Source organism: Stegostoma tigrinum (genome assembly GCF_030684315.1).
Source record: "Stegostoma tigrinum isolate sSteTig4 chromosome 24 unlocalized genomic scaffold, sSteTig4.hap1 SUPER_24_unloc_2, whole genome shotgun sequence".
NCBI classification, from domain to species: Eukaryota; Metazoa; Chordata; class Chondrichthyes; order Orectolobiformes; family Stegostomatidae; genus Stegostoma; species Stegostoma tigrinum.
Genome location: NW_026728042.1, coordinates 95,019 through 108,648, shown reverse-complemented (window position 1 = coordinate 108,648; position 13,630 = coordinate 95,019). Strand labels below are relative to the sequence as shown.

The 13,630-nt window shown below is 44.3% G+C and overlaps 1 long non-coding RNA gene across 2 annotated transcripts in view; it reads right to left on the bottom strand.

Moving 5' to 3' along the window:
* The window catches only part of LOC132207541 (uncharacterized), a 393,348-nt gene extending 384,254 nt beyond the window's left edge, over window positions 1-9,094 (bottom strand). For both annotated transcript variants that reach the window (XR_009443524.1, XR_009443525.1), the window contains exons 1-2: window positions 8,963-9,094; window positions 3,545-3,657 (exon numbers count right to left, since the gene is read on the bottom strand). This is a non-coding gene — a long non-coding RNA (uncharacterized LOC132207541). The remainder of the gene's footprint in view (window positions 1-3,544; window positions 3,658-8,962) is intronic.
* Between the last annotated feature and the right edge of the window lie 4,536 nt (window positions 9,095-13,630).

Genomic DNA, 13,630 nt, shown 5'->3' with positions numbered 1-13,630 from the left:
TTTCCGTCAGTCACTCCATCCCATTTCCCTCAGTCGCAGCATCCTATATCCCACAGACACTGCATTTCCTTTCCTTAAGACACTGCATCCCATTTCCCTCAGTCACTGCATCCCATTTCCGTCAGTCACTGCATCCCATTTCCCTCAGTCACTGCATCCCATTTCCATCAGTCACTGCATACCATTTCCATCAGTCACTGCATACCATTTCCATCAGTCACTGCATCCCATTTCCCACTGTCACTGCATCCCATTTCCCAGTCACTGCATCCCATTTCCCTCAGTCACAGCATCCCATTTCCTCAGTCACTGCATCTCCTTTCCACAGTCAGGGCAATTACATTTCACTCAGTCACTGCGTCCCATTTCACTCAGTCACTGCATCCATATCCGTCAGTCACCGCATCCCAGTTCACACAGTCAGCACATCCCAGTTCACAAAGTCACCGCATCCCAGTTCCGTCAGTCACTGCATCCCAGTTCCATCAGTCACTGCATCCGATTTCTATCAGTCACTGCGCGCATTTCACTCAGTCACTGCATCTCATTTCACTCATTCACTGCATCCCATTTCACGCAGTCACTGCATCCCATTTCACTCAGTCAGCGCGTCACATTTCACTCAGGCACTGTATCCCATTTCCCTAAGTCACTGCACCCCAAGCCCGCTCAGGCACTGCATCCCTATTAACTCAGTCACTCTTTCCCAGTACCTCCATCACTGCATCCCATTTCTCTCAGTCACTGCTTCCATTTCCATCAGACACTGCATCCCATTACCCTCAGTCACAGCACCCCTTTTCCCACAGTCAGTGTATCTCCTTTCCTCTGTCACTGCATCCCATTTCACTCAGTCACTGCAACCCATTTCGCACAGTCACTGCAGCCCACTTCACGCAGTCACTGCATCCCATTTAAGAGTCACTGCATCCCAAAACCGTCAGTCACAGCATCCCATTTCCCTCAGTCACAGCATGCCATTTCCCACAGTCACTGCATCTCCTTTCCCTCAGTCACAACATCCCATTAACCTCAGTCACAGCATCCCATTTCACTCAGTCACAGCATGCCATTTCCCACAGTCACTGCATCTCCTTTCCCTCAGTCACAACATCCCATTAACCTCAGTCACAGCATCCCATTTCACTCAGTCACTGCATTCCATCTCCCACAGTCACTGCATCCCATTCGCCACAGTCACCGCATCCCATTTCCCAAATACACGGAATCACCTTTCCCTCAGTCACTGCCTCCCATTACCCTCAGTCACAGCATCCCATTTCACTCAGTCACAGCATCCCATCTCCATCAGTCACTGCATCCCAGTTCACACATTCACTGCAGCCCATTTCACTCAGTCACTGCATCCCATTTCACTCAGACACTGCAACCCATTTCCCACAGTAACTGGATCCCATTTCCCTCAGTCACTGCATCCCATTAGACATAGTCACAGCATCCCAGTTTACTCAGTCACTGCAACCCAGTTCAATCAGTCTCGGCATCCCATTCCCCTCAGTCACTGCATTCCATTACCCTCAGACACAGCATGCCATTTCCCACAGTCACTGCATCTCCTTTCCATCAGTCAACGCATCCCATTTCCATCAGGCACTGTATCCCATTTCCCTCAGTCACTACAACCCATTTCCAGCAGTCACTACAACCCATTTCCCGCAGTCACTACAACCCATTTCCCGCAGTCACTACAACCCATTTCCCGCAGTCACTACAACCCATTTCCCGCAGTCACTGCATCCTATTTCACTCAGTCACTGCATCTAATTACCCTCAGTCACTCCATCCCATTACCCTCAGTCACTGCATCCCAGTTCACACAGTCACTGCATCCAATTTCACTAAGTCACTGCATCCCGTTTCACTGAGTCACTGAATCGCATTTGTTGTTCTCACTTGAATGCAATGGTCATGAATCTCCTCCAATGGCTGGTCATGTATTTCCAATGCAAAATTTTACCAAGTTTTGATTTTCAATTTTGATTACATGTGTTTCCTCTATTCTATAAGATGCTGCAATAAACTCAAATTTGACGAATCAGAATTCAACCACCATTACCTACAGAGTTAATTTCATCAAACAGATCCAATTAGAATTGTCACATTCCCAAATCCTGATTCAAGTTTTTCTAATTATGGGCCACGTGGTTAAGAAAAAAGACACTTAGAATCAGAGAGATGTACAGTCGGGAAACAGATCCTTTGGCCCAATTTGTCTATGTTGACCAGATATCCGAAATTAATTTAGTCCCATTTGCCAGCATTTGGCCCATATTCCTCTCAACCCATCCTATTCATATACCCATCCACATGCCTTTTAAACGTACAAGCCTCCACCACTTCCTCTGGCAGCTCACTCCATACATGCACCACTATGAAAAAAATCCGGTCCATTTTAAATCTTCCCTCTCTCATTTTTAACCTATTCCCTCCAGTTTTGGATTCCAGCAACCCGGGGAAAAGATCTTGGCTGTTCGCTCTATCCACATCCTCGTAATTGTATAAACTTCTATATGGTCAGCCATGAACTCCAAAGTTCCAAGAAATAGCTGCCTGTTCAAGCCCACGGTATACCTCCAACCTCCGATGCTGGTAACATCCTTGTAGATCTTCTCTGAACCCTTTCAAGTTTACAACATACAACAATACAGCGCACAACAGGCCCTTCGGCCCTCAATGTTGCGCCGACATCCTTCCTCTCGCAAGGAGACCAAAATCGATTGCAGTATTCCAAAAGCAGCCGAACCAACGTCCGAAATGGCTGCTAAGTGATCTCCCAACTACTATACTCAATGCACTGACTGATAAAGGCAAGCACACCAAATGTCTCCTTCATATCCTTTCTACCGGTGGCTGTACTTTGATGGAGCTATGAAACTGCACTCCAGTGTCTCTTTATTAAGCAACACTCCCCACAACCTTCAGTGTAAACGTGCTGCCCTGATTTCCCTTTCCAAAATGTAGCACCTCACATTTGACTAACCTCAACACCATCTGCCATTCCTCAGTATATTGGCCCTTGTCAATGTCCCATTGTATTCTGAGGTGACCTTCTTGGCTGGCGACTACACCTTCAATCATTGGGAAACTTACTAACCACACCTTCTATTTTCATGTCCAAATCATTGCATCACTTCAACTCCCCCTCCCACTCCCTGAATGACATGTCCATCCTGGGCCTCTTCCAGTGTCACAACCAAACCACCCAGAAACTGGAGGAGCAGCACCTCATATTCCGCCTCGGGAGCTTCCAACTCAATAGCCTCAATGTGGACTTGGCCACCCTCAAAATCTCCCCACCCGCCAGCCTCATCCCAAGACTAGTTCCTCCCCTCATCCCCGCCTCCATGACCTGTCCGCCTTCTCTCCCACCTATCCACTCCTCCCACCTCACTGACCAACTCCCACCACTGCTTGGAATTATTCTTCTTTTCACACTTCATCAGCTCCATGTTATTTCTAAAATCTATTTTCCAATTGTTGGAAAAAGTGAGATAAAGAGAAGTAAAAGAAGTTACATTCTTACCACTCGGGAAATCTCTGAATATTCTTCTGTTGAAAGGCCGCCAAGGAACGATGCAATTCTTTTGTCACGAACGCTGTGAGGGAGACATCTTTTTCGGTTCCACTAACTCCACCCTAAGGAAGACAAACCCACGTAACATATCTAGTGACTTAAAGCATACTCTGTTGTTGCCCAATGTGGAGAGCCGGATGAACACAGCAGGCCAAGCAGCATGAGAGGAGCAAGAAAGCTGATGTTTCGGGACGAGACCCTACTTCAGAAAATTGGCGCTGGAGAATCTGAGATAACAAGGTGGAGAGCCGGATGATACTGCTTGGCCTGCTGTGTTCATCCAGCTTTACACCTTCTTATCTCAGATTCTCCAGCATCTGCAGTTCCTACTGCCTCTATTGTTGCCCTTTCACTTTACTGAACTAATATGAGCCAGTAGTTTGGTTTAGGCTCGTGTAATCTTACGGTTATTGGCCTGTACAAAATCCTGAATTAATTTTGATCGACTGACGGGAGGAGAGATGAATTTTAGAGAAATTTTTGTTTTCTACCAATTTGCAGAGGGCATCGTGGGCGATTGAAGGACAGTGTTAGAACATAGAACATAGAACAGTACAGCACAGAACAGGCCCTTCAGCCCACAATGTTGTGCCGACCATTGATCCTCATGGATGCACCCTCAAATTTCTGTGACCATATGCATGTCCAGCAGTCTCTTAAATGACCCCAATGACCTTGCTTCCACAACTGCTGCTGGCAACGCATTCCATGCTCTCACAACTCTCTGCGTAAAGAACCTGCCTCTGACATCCCCTCTATACTTTCCACCAACCAGCTTAAAACTATGACCCCTCGTGCTAGCCATTTCTGCCCTGGGAAATAGTCTCTGGCTATCAACTCTATCTATGCCTCTCATTATCTTGTATACCTCAATTAGGTCCCCTCTCCTCCTCCTTTTCTCCAATGAAAAGAGACCGAGCTCAGTCAACCTCTCTTCATAAGATAAGCCCTCCAGTCCAGGCAGCATCCTGGTAAACCTCCTCTGAACCCTCTCCAAAGCATCCACATCTTTCCTATAATAGGGCGCCCAGAACTGGACGCAGTATTCCAAGTGCGGTCTAACCAAAGTTTTATAGAGCTGCAACAAGATCTCACGACTCTTAAACTCAATCCCCCTGTTAATGAAAGCCAAAACACCATATGCTTTCTTAACAACCCTGTCCACTTGGGTGGCCATTTTAAGGGATCTATGTATCTGCACACCAAGATCCCTCTGTTCCTCCACGCTGCCAAGAATCCTATCCTTAATCCTGTACTCAGTTTTCAAATTCGACCTTCCAAAATGCATCACCTCGCATTTATCCAGGTTGAACTCCATCTGCCACCTCTCAGCCCATCTCTGCATCCTGTCAATGTCCCGCTGCAGCCTACAACAGCCCTCTACACTGTCAACGACACCTCCGACCTTTGTGTCGTCTGCAAACTTGCTGACCCATCCTTCAATTCCCTCGTCCAAGTCATTAATAAAAATTACAAACAGTAGAGGCCCAAGGACAGAGCCCTGTGGAACCCCACTCACCACTGACTTCCAGGCAGAATATTTTCCTTCTACTACCACTCGCTGTCTTCTGTTGGCCAGCCAATTCTGTATCCAAGCAGCTAAGTTCCCCTGTATCCCATTCCTCCTGACCTTCTGAATGAGCCTTCCATGGGGAACCTTATCAAATGCCTTACTGAAGTCCATATACACCACATCCACAGCTTGACCCTCATCAACCTTACTAGTCACATCCTCAAAAAACTCGATAAGGTTTGTAAGGCATGTTGTTATCCTCCAGGTCTGTGGACTGCATCATTACCAACTTGCCCATTTGCATACACATAAAATATTCATTATGTACCAATGAAACATAATAAACCAATACTGCGTACTAAAAACAACCCTCACATATCAATGGAAATTTAAATATTTATCATAGAGTTTGAAGGGTTGAATTCAATGATACAAAGCAAAAACCAGTGAAGATGAGTGCAGTTGGTCAGCACTTTTGCCACTAAGTGGAGGTTGGCAGTTTGAGGCCACCCAGGAACAAGCAAGCTCTGTCTAACTCCAAGGGCAGCACGGTGGCTCAGTGGTTAGCACTGCTGACTCACAGCGCCAGGGACCCAGGTTCGATCCCACCGTTGGACGATTTTCTGTGCGGAGTTTGTATATTCTGCCCATGCCTGCATGGGTTCCTGCTGGGTGCTCTGGTTTCCTCCCACAGTCCAAAGATGTGCAGGCTCGGTGTATGGGCCATGCCAAACTTGCCTATTGTGTTTAGGGATGTGTAGGTTAGGTGTGTTAGTCATGGGAAACGTCGGGTTACTGAGGAAAGGGTCAGGGGATGAGTCAGGGTGAGACGCTCTTTGGAGGGTGGCCGTGGACTTCTTGGGTCAAAAGGGGCTTGTTTGCACACCGTAGGGATTCTATGATATGGAAGTATCTTTTGAAGTGGACATTCGTGGGTATGCTATAATAGAGACCTTGAAATACTGCACAACAAATATTTGGAACTAGACTGTCAATTCAGACATAGCGTCAAAAAAAGGTCATGGAAGTTGTCACCGATATAAAGCAGGATTGATGAAAATCCAGCAGGAAATGGTGTCAAAAGGCACTGTATCTTTTATTCATGTCCAGTTATTTTGTCCAAGGCACTGGATGCTGGCAGGATTGAAACATTTAAGAAATGCTTCACAAATCACATATAAGGACCTGCACATCTTTGAACAATGGGAGGAAACTGCAGCACCTGGCGGAAGCCCGTCGCAGACGCGAGGAGGACGTGTCAATTCCACACAGATAGTTACCCAAGACTGGAATCTCAATTGGCTCCCCAGTGCATGAGCAGCTCTAACCAGTGAGCACCTAACTAGCCCAGAAGGGGTTTTATAAGCGCATACATTATTTCCATCAAGACAGATCCAATCCTCTATGTCCAATCAAAATAACATATTGTAGATATCATGACAACAATCATAAATGATTTTGAACAAGGAAATCAAAAAACTTGAAATAGTTTCCAAGCCTAAATACTAGATATGGTGGAGTTAAGATGAATAGCGCAACAACAAAAAGGCCATATTTTATGTGACCATCGGTAACACTTGAAAACTTGCAACAATTTGTCGCCAGTAGTGCTCTGAAGTGGCTTGATGGTGCACTCCTTCATACACTGTAATGAAACTCCAAAGATCACAAATTCTCCTTCAATACCGTGTTGTAACAGTCACTGCATCAACCTGTGTTTATGCGCCTGACTGGAAACCCACACAACATGCATAAACAAAAAAATAATCTAAGGTGATAGGAGAAAAAAATTTATGTATGCAACGTCTTTGAAAAGCAACTATTTGTAGCGGCTGCAAGCCCATAAGGAATCTCGTTTCGCAGATTATATTCATTTGCACTGCAGGTCATCCCAGTCAGAATCAGTTTTCGTTTCATGATAGATAGCTAAAATGTCCACTACAATGAACTTTGGTTGATCAGAAGATTTTAAGTAAGGACTATGTCTTGTGTGAGCTGACGGCATTTCGGGATGGAGAAGGTACATGCACTGCTGGCATCTTGACACCATTGAATGAGCAAGCGTGGACGCAAAGGTTGTAACAGGTAACAATTGAACAGGCAATATCTTTTGAGCTCCTTCCGAGCAGGCCTGTAATACTCTAAAGCTGTGCTAGACCCTCACTTCCTCCACCTTACGTACGCTGCCTTTTCTTTTTGACAAGAAGCACCTCTGTACCCGTCATCCAAGGCTCCTTAATCTTACCCCTTCTTACCTGTCTCAGAGGAACAGATTTATACATCACTCGCAACAACTGCTCCTTGAACAGCCTCCACATGTCTGCTGCGCCCTTTCTGTGGAACAATTGCTCCCAATCTGTACTTCCCAACTCCTGTCTGATAGCATCATAGTTTCCTTGACCCCAGTGAAATATCTTCCCCTGGTAACTGCTCCTTTCCCTTTCCATGGCTATGGTAAATGGGAGGCTCCTGCGGTCACTGTCGCCAAAGTGTTCTCCCACCACGAGATCTGACACCTGTCCTGGCTCATCGCCGAGCACCAAATCCAAAATGGCCTCCCGCCTCGTCGGCCTGTCCACATACTGAGTCAGGAAACCCTCCTGAACACACCTGACAAAAACGGCTCCATCCAAACCATCTGCACTCAGGAGGTTTCCATCTATATTGGGAAAGTTGAAGTCACCCATAACAACAACCCTGATACGTTTGCACTTTTCAACAATCTGCCGGCCAATGAGTTCTTCAATCTCCCAACTGCTACTTGGGGTCCGTAGAAAACCCCCAGTGAAGTGACTGCTGCCTTGCTGTTCCGAACTTCCACCCACACTGACTCAGTCGACAAACCTTCCTTGGCAACCTCAGCCCATACAACCGCAGTAGACGAGTCCTCAAAGGTTCTTTCAGCCGCCGTTATACTGTCCTTGACCAACAAAGCCACACCTCCCCCTCTTTCACCACCTTCCCAGACCTTAATGAAAGATCTAAACCCGAGAACCTGCAACATCCATTCCTGACCCTGCTCTATCCATGCCTCCGAAATGGCCACAACATCGAAGTCCCAGGTACCTATCCAAGCTGCAACCTCACCTACATTATTCCGGTTACTCCCGGCATTAAAGTCGTCACACTTCAATCCAGCTTGCTGTCTGCCAGCACACTTCTGTGACAGTGAGGTCCTGACCATGTCCTCCCTATGCTCATCCTCCTGTGTACTAGGACTACACCTCAGTTTCCCATCCCCCTTCTGAGCTCGTTTAAATCCAACCGAATGGCACTAGCCAATTTCCCACCCAGGATATTCGTGACATCACAGACCCTGGCACCTGGTAGGCAACACACCAATCGTGAGTCTCTTTCGTTCCCGGCAAATCTTCTATCAGTCCCTCGAACTATTGAGTCCCCAATGACTATCACTCTCTTCCTATCCCCGCTTCCCTTCTGTGCAAGAGGGACAGACTCTGTGCCAGAGACCTGCACCCTACTGCATACCCCTGCTAAGTCATCCCCCGGAACAGTATCCAAAATGGTATAGTTGTTTTTCAGGGGAGCTACTGCAGGGGAGTTCAGGGGAACGACCACAGGGGAAGGTTAGTCAAGCTACACCGGTAAACGTGCATTTTTGGCTGAAGAAACATGTGTTTCAATGTGAACTAATGGAAGAAGCCATGGAGTCAAAGCTAAACATTTCGACAAGAAGACAACCATTCTTAAAAGCAGCATACAGCGTGAAAAAGAAATGAGCTGCTTTAATATCCACTTAAAATTTATGTGGAATATCAGATGGAATTTTCTTATTGACTCCATTGTGCAATCATGTCGAGCTAAAAATGTTAACTGCATTAATTAATACTAACCAGAAACGGACTTTGTGGTAAATGGTTTGACGATTTTCTGTATCTGGAACATCCCTTTTCCTTCTCGAACGAAGATCGTACCAACCTATGGTACCAAACGGTGAGTCAAACGGACACGACTCGTAATCTTTAAATTCCTCATCAAAACAGTCTAATCGTATGGTTCTGTGCAATAAAAGAGAAAGAATAAACATGTTTCCCACAATTTTGCTGATGTTTACGAACAGAATGCTCAAATTCAAAAAGTTTGGGCTGGCATGTCTGCTTCCTCCAGCCTGTTTAAACTGTTCCATTCAATGTGAAATTTGTGATAAGTTTTAGCACACAGGTCTATTTGATCTGTGCCACCACCTTCTATTAGTCATACATGCTTTCCCCCTCTTCCTGTAAGACATTCCTTGAAGTGTTCAATGAGATTTTGATTTTAAATCTTATCGTCATATTCTTTTGATTCTCAAGCATCAATGAATCTGATGTTGCCGCCATTCCATGCAGTGCACAGCACGTCAAACAGGAGTCTTACTCTTGCCATGAGCACTGAGGTAGAATGGGGTCACAACTGTCTCATAGTTCAGAATGAAATTCTACATATTGGGCTATGAAGAGTCATGCAGTTAATTTTATTTGACATGCTATTTCTTTTCTTCACAAATATGCTGGATTTAAAGTGATCTTCACCCTCATTTAAAATGAATTCAATATCCAACCATCTGTAAAACTAGCATATCCAAATTTTAATTTGAGTTCAGTGTTACACAAATATATTACTTTTTTAAAAATTATGTTCGAGACAACATTAACATTTCATTCCCTGACAGCGGGTGAACTTACTTTTAAACTCTAATTTTCCTTCGGTATTAATGGAGAGATGAGCCTTTTTGCAAGCACCGAAAGGCTGCACCAGTTTATGCTAAAACTTATGGAACTGTAAGTTTCACAAATATGTTCCTATTAAACACTAATTCCTATTGAAGCAGTATGAAGCTAAATTCATTCAACTGGACAGCAAAAATGGTCAAGATTTTAAAAGCAAGCAACTATTTTGAAGTCACTCTTCGAACTAAATTCCATCTTGGTGTCTGAGAGTCCATAGGTTCCTCACTCTCAACGAACCAGTCAACTGTCATGCAATTACTGAAACACACAGACAAAAAACATCAATGTTAACAGTCACTAAGATTTTGAGAATGATTTGGAATTCGTACTCAATACCCCCTGGGGAAAATCTGTTCCAATCTGGATAGTACTCACTTATTACCATCCCACCTACCTTCCCCAGCACCTCCTCCCCCTCCACACTATTTGTTTCTGAGCTCCCTTCCACCCTCCATTTCTCAGGAAGGGTCCTGACCCAAAACCTCAACTTTCCTCAGCCTCTGATGCTGCCTGCCCTGCTGTGTTCCTCCAGCTCCACAATGTGTTATCTCAGACACCAACATTGGCAGTTCTTAATATCTGGATAACTCATTCTCACCTTGTCACAAGTGATTTATACTCATTATCTTTTCAGATGACGCATGTACATGTATATACATAAATATACATATTGCACTTTTATGCCTGAACCATTAACCTAGAGGATATTTTAAAAGAGTCTCTTCATATCTGCATGAAAGAGAAATCATCAAGGTCATAACTTTCATTTGAGGAATAACTCGAACATTCAAAGTACTCACAGTCAGTGTCCCATTTCCTTGACCAGTCAATTTGATGTGAATCTTTCTTCCAAGCGGAAGCTACAACAACAATTACATTTGAGACTCAAACACTTCATTGCATCACCAAGATTTCCTTGTCTGTTTGAAGCATAAGATAATGAAATAATCATGGACAGATTGGCCAACAGTGTAATTTAATGTGTGTTGTGGCAACTCAAAATCACAACCATTGAAGTGATCTTTAAAAAGCTGTTGTCATACAACAGAGCACTTTTTGAGATGCAGTGATGAACATACTTCCTGAGATGCAAATAATATATGCCAAATTAATTCCAAAGAATACCTTTACAATTAAAAAGAAGCTAAAAATCTCTTTAAATTGCGAAGCTTGTCAGATTGCTCTTCGTCAATGGAAATCGTTCAGAACAATTATTTATTCCCAGATGAAAAGGAAGTGTATACATTTCATGACAACAAAATGTGAGGCTGGATGAACACAGCAGGCCAAGCAGCATCTCAAGAGCACTTTTGTCCTCCTGAGATGCTGCTTGGCCTGCTGTGTTCATCCAGCCTCACATTTTGTTGTCTTGGATTCTCCAGCATCTGCAGTTCCCATTATCTCGTATACATTTCATTTTCACATCTTATCCAAGAGAGACAAAAAAAACCTTCATGAATGCATTGTCAAACAAGAAGACTCACAAAAAAAGTCATTTGGCCCATTGAATATTCCTCCATCATTCGGTGAGATCATGGTTGATCTCATTACATTTATCATGACACAACATTTCCACCAAACCCTCCTTATAGCTAATACATTCCGATCCAAGTAACATCCCGGTAAATCTCTGTTTCTGTGCCATGCCTTGTCTTTCTAAATATTTTTTCAGTCATCTACAAATTTAGCCACAGCACATGCACCTCTTTCCTTCAAGTCATTAATAAACAAGCTGAAGACCTGTGGTTCCTTCAGCGCGACCTCATTCCTTACTGACAAGCCAGCCGTGGCATCTCTGTCCATTTGTATCGGAGATAATGGGAACTGCAGATGCTTCAGAATCCAAGATAACAAGGTGTGGATCAGGATGAACACACAGAAGTAGAAGGGTCTCGGCACAAAACGTCAGCTTTTACGCTCCTGAGATGCTGCTTGGCCTGCTGTGCTCATCCAGCTCCACACTTTGTCATCTCTGTCCATTTGCCTGTTCTTCCTATCGGACATGAAGCATTGGCTATTTCGTTCCCAACACTTATCCCCTCACAACCACCTCTCTGTGATACCCAGAGTGATGTATCTGTCAATTTCAATCTGCTCCACAAACTCATTCACTTTGTTTCATGCACTCCCTGCAATTAAATACAAGATCTTCAGTCTGGCATTTACAGCCACCCTTCTTATCTGCTGCAGCTGAAGTGAGACCCCTGACCATTTCCATACTTTTTGTCCTATTACTTGCTCTGGAAACTTTGCTGAGCACTTACCAGCTTCTAACTTTTTCCACAATTTTCCATGCAACTGAGCTCACCCACTCCACACTTTTTATTTTAACGCCCTAGCCCCAGACCTAGCTCTGTATTTTGCGAGGAGACTTGTCCCAATATGATTCTCGTCGAGCCTATAACACCAGAACGACTCCCTCCTTCCCCATACCGATGCCAATGTCCCATGAATTCAAACACATTTCTGCCATGCCACCATTTGAACAATGGACATCTATAATTATGTTCACAACGTGCCAAATTGCTCAGATAATAATCCAGAGATTATTACCATTCTGGTTCTGCTTTCTCACCTCAGTGCTCATAATCCCTCAGCAGGACCTCTTTCCTCTTTCTTCCATATCAATTGTACCTGTGTGGACCACGATAGCTGGATTTCTACTCCTCCCACTTCAAGTTCCTTTGTAGCCGAGATGGAATATCCTGAACCTGGGCACCAGGCAGGCAACATTACTTTCGAGACTCTCGATCCTGGTCACAACGAACAGTGTTCATTCCCCTAACTATACTACCTCTGATTATAACTACATTTCACTTTTTATCCCCTCCTGAATGTCCCACCTGTACCACAGTGCTATAGTCAGTTTACTCATCTTCCCGAAACCCTGCACTCTCATCCACACAGGAAGAAAGAATCTCAAACCTGTTCGATAAGATCAAAGGCCAAGGTTCCTTCTGCACTACATCCTGGATCCTTCCACCTGCCCTGTTCTTTGTCATTGGCCACTGACCGAGTTTCAGCTAGTTAATCTAAGGTGTGTGACTGCCTCCTGAAGCACATCATTCCCTGGTAACTCTGCCCCACATGATTTGTTGATTGGTAAAAACTGAGATTCCAGTTCATCAACCCTGAGTTGGAGTATGGGGCCTGACCACTCCCCCGTCATGAAGGTACAAATCATCATCTGGCCTGGCATCTCCATTTCAATTACTTCGATCTTAATTTGATTTGAAAACATTCTGGTCTTTTAGTTTGTAGCCTGTAAATATTTCTCCGATTTACTTTCAATCTGAAAGCTACCGATAATAGATTCTTAAACCAGTAGCGATCACCAACCAATGAACCTGGTTCACCCTCTCGGTCCCTAATTCGAGCGTCAATTCACCCTGTCTCAAAAAAAAAATGCTTATGAACTATCAGGCAAAAAAAGCAAGCAAATGGCACCTCTTACACTCTGCACTGATTTACCGCATTGCCACCAAGTTCCCCAAAATATATATATTCACTTCGTGCATTTCACTCGAGATGTGATCTCTTCTTCCAGAACGTGCAAAGCATACTGATCCATAGCAATATACTACCTTCAAAACCTCAGCTCTTAGCTTATTACTTTTGAGTACATTCTCAATGCTTTCTCCAAGTCCAAACACAACACATTTACTGGTTTTCCTCTATTAATTCTCCTCCCAAAACTTCCTCCAAAAACCCAAACAAATTAGCCAGACATAATTTCTCTTTCATCAGGCTATGCTGATTCTGTTTGATTAGATTATGATTTTCCAAATGTCC